Below are 9382 nucleotides of genomic sequence, written 5' to 3'. Positions count from 1 at the left end.
GCTGTGGTGAACAGTGCTGTGGTGAACAGTGCTGTGGTGAATGTGGCACTGTGGTGAACAGCGCTGTGGTGAACAGCACTGTGGTGAATGTGGTGCTGTGGTGAACAGTGCTGTGGTGAACAGTGCTGTGGTGAACAGCACTGTGGTGAATGTGGCGCTGTGGTGAACAGTGCTGTGTGGTGAACAGTGCTGTGTGGTGAACGGGTGCTGGGTGATTGGGTACAGTTCTCAGGTGCAGGAGGTGTCAGTGTACAGGGAAACCCAGATGCTAGGCAGATACAGTGGTACCTCAGTTCTGAGGAAGACTGCTGCTTTCGCGTTTGTGTGGGGAAGATGGCCGTGATCACGTTCATCACCCAGTGTGGAGTTTGTAAAAGTATGATTTTGCCAAACGCTTGTTAGTGAGCCTAATTGCTGTGGTCACCCTGTTCGTGGGCACTAGGAGCTATGGGGGCACCAAGTGCCCTCCTTAGAGCTTCACGTGCCTCGGCAGCCTCACGACCACAGCAGCTCCAAGGGCAGAAGGCTCCGCAGCCTTGGAGACAGGCCAGCATGCCGGTGTGAGTCTGGGCCCTCACACGCTGCACAGCGCGGCCAGAAGTCCTGGCTGCCCCCGGCCTGAAGAACCCGCTCTGACCTCGGAGGCCCACCAGTCTGGCCCAGCAGCCTCACTCACACGCACAGGCTCTTGGCCTGGAGGTGTGCAGGATGATAAGGTGTCAGATTGGCCCAGATGTGAGCACCCGGCCTCACAGCAGAGGGGAGAGGGCCACTGGGGCGGCTGGGTGGAAACACAGGAAATCAGGGGATGATGAACCCAGTGCACACCAAAGCAGAGTGCTGGCTTTTTTTTTTTTTTTTTTGAGACACGTTCTCATTACGTAGCCCAGGGTGGCCTCAAACTTGTGGTGATCCTCCTGCCCCAGCCTCCCAAGTGCTGGGATTACAGGCCTGTTCCATGGCACCATTCTGAAAGAGCGTGATCCACACCCAGGTGTGCCTGGACTTAGATCAGCTGTACTGAGAGAAGACCCGTGCAGGGGACACCGGGTGCTGTTAAACCGGAACTCCTGCTTGCCCTGGAGCACCAGCGCACTTGCGAATTATCAGACACCACACAGATCCACACCTCACCAATACTAGAACGATGGAAATTTTAATCGCTCCACATAGTGGATGCTCAAGACCTAGGTAACTTTCAAAATCAGCCGAGAAAGTGGGTGGAGGGCAGGGGCAGGCTGACCAGCAGGGCACCTGGCGAAGCCCATGTCTGGCTTCTGTCGCTCACGGGCCTCCTCTTCGGGCGGTGCTGTCCAAAGGTGGACCTGGGCTGGATCAGGCCCCACAGAGGGGCAGCACCAACAGAGGCACGTGTGACCAGTGGCGCCCCCATCCTTTGTCCTGTGGTGAAAGCAGGGACCTGCATGGGGGAGATGTGCTGCCCTGGCTTTGGGTGCACGCTGGGCTCAGGCAGGGGAGCAAGCCGTCCACCACAGGGACACACCCGCCGTCGTCTCTGCCCCTTGATCCAGCAGTAACATGCTGGTTTGGGGCATGGTGTCCCCTTCGTGCTTTGTTTCTAAGGCTCGCACTCACTGGCTCACTGCTGACGTGAGACAGGCGGGCGACTTCAGAGCACGTGTCACCAGCCACAGGCTCACTCATTCCTGAGGCTTGGGGCCCCTTGAGATGGACCCCTGCACCGCCCCCGTTTGTCCCTACTCACCTCCTGTTCTCTGCAGCACACTGCGGTACGCTGGACACATGTGAGGCTCATGGGGAATAATCCAGGGAGTCCCTCCCTTCAGATCCAGCACGGCTAGACCTATCGAGCCGGGGATCCTCGGAAGCTCCGCGTGCTACCGCAAGGATGAAAACACCAGTGTCCATCAAACAAGATGTGGAGAGCGCCAGTCCCTGCCTAGTGCAGGAAGTAGATCTGCTTCAGCAGCTGGGCAGAGAGAGGACATTTGTGCGGGTGACCAAGAGCAGCAAGCAGGCTAGCGATCGCGGTGCAGCCGGGTGAGGACGACCTCTTCTTGCCCATTCTACATTCTTCGTACATTCTACGAAACACTGGTTGGAAACATCCCTCCCTGGTCAGCCCCGCAGTGTCTGACACTCAGACTTTCTCAGGAAGGGAGACTCCTTTCCCAGCTGTCTGTCCAGATTTCTAATATCAGTTTGTCCTCCCAGGTGAGGCTGCCGCTGGTGCTCAGCAGATGCTCCTGCTCTGGTCTGCATGTCCCTGACCGATTCGGTGGACCATGTATCAGCAGCTTGAAGGTTTGGCTTTTAGATGTGGGTGCATTTGGTCCCCCAGGTGATCGTCCTGGAGAAAAGTGCATGCAGTGCGAACAACACATGTCTTCCCAAAAGATGTCAGCAGGATGTTAGACCTCTAGAACCTTCTGGATTTTAAAAATGCGTGTTCTCACCCACTGTCTGGAACTCCAGCTCTGAGGTCCCCTGTGCCGCTGGCCCCAAGGGGACACAAGTCTGCAAATGTCCCAGCTCTGCCCCAAGGGCCCAGCCCAGGTCCCTGCCATCACCTCCCCTTGAGTGCCAACCCTCAGTTCTGGCTGTCACAGCTGCCCCACCGAGGTCCCTGCTGTCCTCACTTTGCTACTGTGTTGGAGGACCGGGTATGCTGCAGGCTGTCCTGCTTGAAACCAGAGTCTGCTCGACTTGTTTTCTGTCGGTCCTGTTCTCACCACGGGGACATGAAGTTTCCAAGTGTCGTCCTGTACCCTGAAAGACATTTGGGGCTTGAGTGTCCTGGTGACCTGAAACAAGCGCTGTTCAGATGACCGCCACCTTGCTCTTTGGGAACCAGACCCTGGGTGGACACCAGGCTCCTTCTTCTGTAAGGCCATGGGTGGCCATCCACCTGGTGTGTGGCCCCTGCAGCTTGTGTGGATGGGCTCCACACCTCGGAGAGCAATTCTCCCATCTGAGCCCTTGAATGACTCCCCAGTAGCCCCTGGTTCCCCTAAGAGTCCACTCATCAGGCTGAAGTCATAAGGCCCTGGAGCACTCAGTAGGAAAAAGGCAGGCAGAGGACACTGAGGCTCCCAGCACTGGCTGGTCCCGTTCAGAGACGTCAGGACCCCGGGGCCAGCAAACCCATCACGGTCACAGTGGGCACCCTCAGCCCTGCACCCCGTCCTCATGAGCTTCCCAAATCCTCAGCTCCAGGGACAGAGCAGGCACACATCACCCCTGTGAGGATCTGTGGGCATGGTGACAGGAGCGCCGCACCACCCACGCGGGACACGACCGCACAGACGGTGCAGGCTGCCCTCTCCAGAGGCCGCAGCTGGCGGCAGATCTAACAGCGCAGGGCGGCTGAAAGCTGGCCCAGGCGGACGGCATCAAAGGCTGCACATTCCTCCCGATCATGGGAACAGGGAGCTGGAAGGTCTTCGGGACAAGAATGTGGGCTGGGCTGCCCACTTTACCCGCATGCCTGCCCACACTCTGCTCCTCGGGTGGTGCCCTCCACCTCCACAGGGAAGACGAGGGTCCGAGGTCATCGAGGGGGACTTCCAGCATCTGCCGGCTGCCCTCCCCAGACCAGAATGCCTGTGGGTAGTCAGAACCTGACCTGGCGCCAGGGTTGTGCAGCCGTGGAGAGAATACGGGCTGGCAGCTGTAGAGTCCAAGGCTGCGTGGGCCGTGCTGTGCCCAGTGGACCCTGCACATTCCCGTCCCCACCAAACGTAACCCGGTGGCCTGCAGCACCCCAGGCCCAACCTGCAGGCCTCACTGGCATCAGGGCTCAGGGCTTGAGAGGAGCAGACCGCCGGCTGGGGACGCCTTGGACAGACTCTTGCGACTTGGTGGGGGGACAGCGAATATGACAAAAGCAGAGGTGCCCGGGCACCATGTCTGGTGTCCAGAATCCGGCCATCTGCCGGGTCATCTCCTTGGGCAGGAAAGCCAGTCACTGGCCCTGCCCCAACACCACATTTGAGATGGGACCAGTGCCCCCGGCATCTCCCTGTGTGGGAGGCACAGCCCACTGCATCTGAGTGTCATAAGCTAGGTCACTCTCAGCGTGACCCTAAGGCTGCCTGCTTGGGCTGTAGCGTAATTTCCACGACTTGACTTTTTGACATGAGGGAGAACCTTCCGGTCCCTCAAAGTCTGAGTTAAATTGGCTAAAATGGCACATTTGCAAGGGATATGGGACCCTGCAGTCCTCCTGGGATTCCGTCTCCTCACATCCTTCACGACGGTGTCTCTGCAGAGCTGAGGTGCTCACTGGTGCAGCGAGGAGGGACAGCACTGAGGGAACAGCGAGGTCCTCATCAGCAAGCAGGCCCATGGCAGCACCCACTGGCTCCGTCCCCGCCGTGTCCATTGGGTGGGTGATGGCACCTCATCCCCAAGGTCCCATGGCCATGCTGCTGCTGTGGCCCTGATCAGCCCCATGGCAGCCCTTGCAGATGTGGAGGGCCAGAGGGGAGCCGGCATCCAAGGCTCCGGTCAAGCATCCTTCTGACTTCATGCTATTCCACGTGTGTGTGCATGCTACATATGGATGCTCAGCTACTCCAAACCATGAGACCCAAAGGCCCAATGGCTGTGAAAGGGCCCAAGTTTGACAGGAAGGGCAGGTGAGCAGACAGGGAGGTTCCCCGGGAGCAATGCTGGTGAGGGCAGCATGGATGCCCTTTTTTTACTTCCTTCCGGTTTGTTTATGCAGTGTCATCACCCAGGACAAGCAGAGGGATAAACACAGCATGTGGGACCTCGCCAAGACCCACGCAGCTGTCCTAGCAGAGGCCATGTCTCAGTGTCCAACCGAGACTTGCTGTTTCCAGGAATGACGGACACCTCAGGAAAGGAGGTGGGCATGACCTCTGGGATGCAGGGGCCTGTGGGCCTTGGTCCCCACCCATAGAGAGCCTGACAGGATTTCCTGCGCTGTGAGACTCACGGCTGGTAGAATGGACACTGTGATTGGTGGGACCTCGCAGCTGTTACACCAGGACAGGCAGGAAGCAGAGCCCTTGGGGAGGTGCCAAGTCAGACCTCCAAAAGGACAGGCTCCTGTGTGCAAAGGCCTCTGCGCTCCAGAAAGCAGCAGCTCAGAAGGAGTCCAGCCCTGACCCCATGGGCCCCTCCAGGTGCAGGGGTGAGAAATGTCCCTATAGTGTCTTCCCCTGCTTGGACTGGGAAGGGGGCACCAGGCTGGCTAGCTCAGCAGCACATTCATGCTATGATTCCGGGGGCTGAGGGCCCCAGAATGAGCTCCCAGTAGCTCCAGAGTCCGATGAGGGCCACTTCGTGGGTCACAGAAGCTCTTTCTGTGCATCCTCCTCCACACCCTCTCTTCCTCCTCCCTACAGGGCCGCATCCACGGTGAGGCTCTGACTGCCCAGCTCAGCCAAGCCTCACCCCCGACTGCAGGCCCCACACTCCGCACGCACACCACCGCCCTGCGGGGAACAGTTCCACAGGAGGCGCTGGGAGACATAGACACGGGTCTGTAACGGGGGTGGTCCCCTTGAGGGGAGCCATCAAATAGGCCTCACACATCTCTGTCTAGTGTCAGCGCGACCTCAGGAGCCCCGGGACAGGAAGATGGCCTCTGTGTCTGGGAGAGTATGTGGACCGTACCATCTTGGCCCAGCGGGTAAACACCTGGAGCGTCCCCATGGGGTGCACGGTGCCCACATGAAGCTTTCAGTCGGAAAACACACTTTCGGATCCATGACAGAGAGACCAGGAATCGATACAGTATAGTTCAGTGATGGTGAACCTTTCAGAGCTTCTGATGGTAACAAACCTCGCACTGTACCACAAGCCGTGGTTTCTCCACCGCTGGTTTGTTCATGAGCCAGCTTGAATAATTTATCAAATCAGGTGGGCCCGTCTCCTCCGCAGGGGTGCAGGCAGCACCTTCCAAGCTGTGAGCGTTCAGCACACACAGTCGGTCGTCCCGCGGGTTTGGCTGTGGCTGTGCCCTGAGAGAAGCTCGGTGGGCCGCGTGCTCTAACACATGCGGGTGCTGTGGACTGGACTCTGAAAGACCCCCCAGGGCCGTGTGATCACAGCCTTGACAGGCGGCTGCTCAGGGCCCTCGGGGAGGCATTGTGGGGACCTGAGGCTGTCACCTGCCCGGTGCCTGGCGTCTGCACAACCTGACACTTGTCCTCTGTAGGTGACGTCAGCCTTGCCTGCCCCGGCTCAGAGGAGCCCAGGGTGCTGGTGTAACAATGAGGCTTCTCCCCGCCTCCCCAGCCCTGGGAGAACCAAGTCACTCAGACTGCACTGCCGCCGAGTCTCAGCCCCAAGCCGCCCCTTTGCAGGGAAACTGCCTGGCCCGGCGCTCGGCCAGCTCCTCACTCTGCAGGACCCAGTGCTGTCACCCCTCTCGCTATGCAGCCACGAGGGCCCTTCACAGCACGGCACCCCCTCGTCCCCACCAGGTGGCAGAAGAGCGAACCCTGGCCGCACCCCCTCGCACAGAGCCTCCTGTGTCCCTGATGCTGGAGGACCAAGGACAGAGGCCAGGGGCTTGGCCCGTGCCACCAGCGCAGAGGGAGCAATGTCTGGATACAAGCTCTTACTGCTGTGAGCACGTGCCTCCCAACACGCTGTCCCCCTGCAGTGTCCCGACCCCTGGATCCTTTATCTGAACTGACTCAGGTTCCCTGAAATGTGGCTTGAGGAAGCAGAGGGGCAGCTGAGCACCCTCCTTTTCCCTCCCCCAAGGGGCCCCTGAGCCCGCAGGCTCCCTGCCGCCTCACCTCTGCCCTTCCCAAGGTGGCTACGTCCAGCGGTGGCCACCGCAGTTTCCGACAGTGATGCGGGGAGCTCGGCCTGTGTACAGGGTCTGCCTTGGCCATCTGAGCTGCTACAACACAGAACCCACAAGGGAGGTTTCCCTAATCGTCTTTCCTGGCTCTGGAGGGAGGAAGGCCAAGGTCACAGTCCCAGCACCCCAGAGGTCTGCTGATGGCCCCTTTGTAGTTTGCAGGTGGCCTTATTATCCTCTCATGTGTCGGGAAGAGAACAAACCAAGCTCTCAGGCCTCTTCCTATAAGGACACCGCCCCCCAACAAATGCCCCACCCCCGGTCTGCTAACCCCCTCCCAAAGGCCCCACCCCCTGATGCCATCACTTTGGGGTGTGACTGCAGCAGGGGATGTGGTGAGGACACAAATACCCCTCCGCCACAGTGAGACAGCCAACAGCCTCACTCTCCCTTTCTTCCCGTGACATCAGAGGGGGCGTGGCTGCCGCCTGCCACTCACTGCCCTTTGCTTCCCCTGGGGCCCCTCAAGGGTGGGTGAAGACAGCCTGCCCCCTGGGCTGCTCTGGGGCCACTGTGGGGCTGCTCCCGCAGGAGGCACAGCTCGCTGTCGGCGTGGTTCTGCCCTGCTGCAGCCGTGCCAGACACTGTTGTCTCCTTCTTGAAGAAGCAGCAGGAAAACCACCCAAATGGCAGAGATCAGTTAGGGAGGGGCCTGGGCACGTGATCGATGTCCTTAGCCTCCCGAAATCCCAGTCAGCTGTGCTTGACCCAGTCCATGCTCCTGAGCAGTCGCAGGTTCCCGCTCACCATTTTTCAGGGATGCAGCAGCTGTTGATCAAGCAGAGCGCGTCTCCTGCTGTTCTGCCCAACGTCCCCTCGACAGCTGCGCCCTGCCTGGATGCCCCCATGCACACAAGGCGTGTCCACCTGGCTGGCGCAGGCACACATGTACACCACGAGGTAGAATTCAGTTTGGACCAATCACAGGTCTGCAGCCACTACAGCAGCAGCTCTCCTCTCACACCCCTCCTTTGGCCTAGGAGGGCTGCCTCTGGTGTACTGACCGCCTTGTGCAGCAGCATGGACCCGCCTCACTCCAGGGTCCTTTTTTCTTTTTTTTTTTTTTTTTGGTGCCGGGAATTGAACTCTGGACCTTGCGCTTGCCAGGCAGGTGCTTATGCCGCTGAGCTACATCCACGGCCCCTCACTCCAGTGTCCTGTAAGTCTATTCCTGAACTCCACAGGTAGTGTGGACTTGGGAGGTCCTGGGAGTCTACTGAGAATTCTTATCCTTAGTACTGTGCACAGAGCAGTTCCTTTTCAAAACGAACCGTAAACACCGGGGCTGCCAGTCCTGAAGGGCTCCGGAGACCAGAGGAGGTCAGCAGTGAGGTCTCCTGCAGCAGACTGCCCCATAGTGTTGACCAGCAGCAAGGAGATCGGCGAGGTCAGTGAGAACTGCAGAGACACGCTCCAAAAGCTGCCAAGGACGGGCCTCAGCGGCTGATGAGCTGGTGGTGTGGCCTACCCAGAGCTGAGACGCTGTGAGGTCAGGGCTGTGGGCACTCAGAACCCGAGGGCTGGGGGCCACTGGCATTCAAGCCCAGAGCCACTTTCCCATTCATGAGTTCTATCAGAAAAGACGAAAGAACACTCTGCTGTCCAGCAACAGCACTGCCTTGCTCTCGTGGCAGGGGAGTGCAGTGGGGTCCACAGCTGCTGGGACTGTCTTCTCTCCCCAGCCCGCCACATGCCCCTGGGGAGCTTCTACCTGACAGTGGAGAGGAGATGTGCGCCAACCTCTTGACCCCGAAATTCACCACAGCATGAAAGTCTGCACACATCAGCTCCTCTTCAACGCTGCTTCGGCCAGCTCTGCTCCCCAAGAGCAAGGAGGGGCCTCCCCGGGAAACCTCTGGTCTCTGGGGCAGGCAGATGCATGGGGGTTCTGCCCCATCAGAACAGACTGGGTCCGGAGTGGGTCACCTGCAACACCACAGTCAGGCAGCATGACCACTGGTGTGCAGGGCAGTTGGGGAAGTTCTGAAATTAACAGTGGTCGACATTGCCCAGCACTGTGAATGCACTGGGAGTCACCAGATTGTAACTTCAAAGTGTTCAAAATCATGAATGTTTCGATCCATGAATTTCTTCTTGTTTTCAAAAAGGCTTTTGGACAGGGTCCTTAGAAGAAGCCTGTTGGACCCGAAGTTGCCTGTATACCTGCATGATGAGAAGTCGCATGCTAAAGGAAACTTCCTGCCCTGGATGAGGATGGCTCCAACCACAGAGGCGGACTGTGGTACACAGCCATCCGGAGCAGAGTCAGGCCGGCTCCTGTCAGGCTGGCCATATGCTGTGTGTATATGGAGCTGCAGTTGTCCACATGAATGTGGGGTAGGAGGCCGTCCTGAGCCCTCTGTGCATGTCGCACACCCCCAGCGTGATGGCTGCTGGCAGAGCTGGACCAGGCTGCAAATACAGGTGTCAGCTCGGAGAGGGGTCAAACTCCACATTCCAGGGTGTAAATGAGGGTGGGGGAGGACAGCCAGTGAGGACAGCGGTGGGCTAACTGACTCCTGCTCACTGGGCCTCAAGCAAATCTACAAGCAA

General features: G+C 58.9%; 1 long non-coding RNA gene across 2 annotated transcripts in view; it reads left to right on the top strand.

The window, feature by feature from the left end:
• Positions 1 to 6031, top strand: part of LOC102005132 — a 13270-nt gene extending 7239 nt beyond the window's left edge. For both annotated transcript variants that reach the window (XR_263499.1, XR_263500.2), the window contains exons 3-5: positions 1809 to 4622; positions 4712 to 4855; positions 5558 to 6031. This is a non-coding gene — a long non-coding RNA (uncharacterized LOC102005132). The remainder of the gene's footprint in view (positions 1 to 1808; positions 4623 to 4711; positions 4856 to 5557) is intronic.
• The last annotated feature ends 3351 nt before the right edge of the window (positions 6032 to 9382 follow it).

Source organism: Chinchilla lanigera, unplaced genomic scaffold, assembly GCF_000276665.1.
Source record: "Chinchilla lanigera isolate Chin_1 unplaced genomic scaffold, ChiLan1.0 scaffold00069, whole genome shotgun sequence".
In the NCBI taxonomy this organism is placed as follows: domain Eukaryota; kingdom Metazoa; phylum Chordata; class Mammalia; order Rodentia; family Chinchillidae; genus Chinchilla; species Chinchilla lanigera.
The sequence above is the reverse complement of the archived record's forward strand: the minus strand, read 5'-3'. Positions and strand labels throughout refer to the sequence as shown.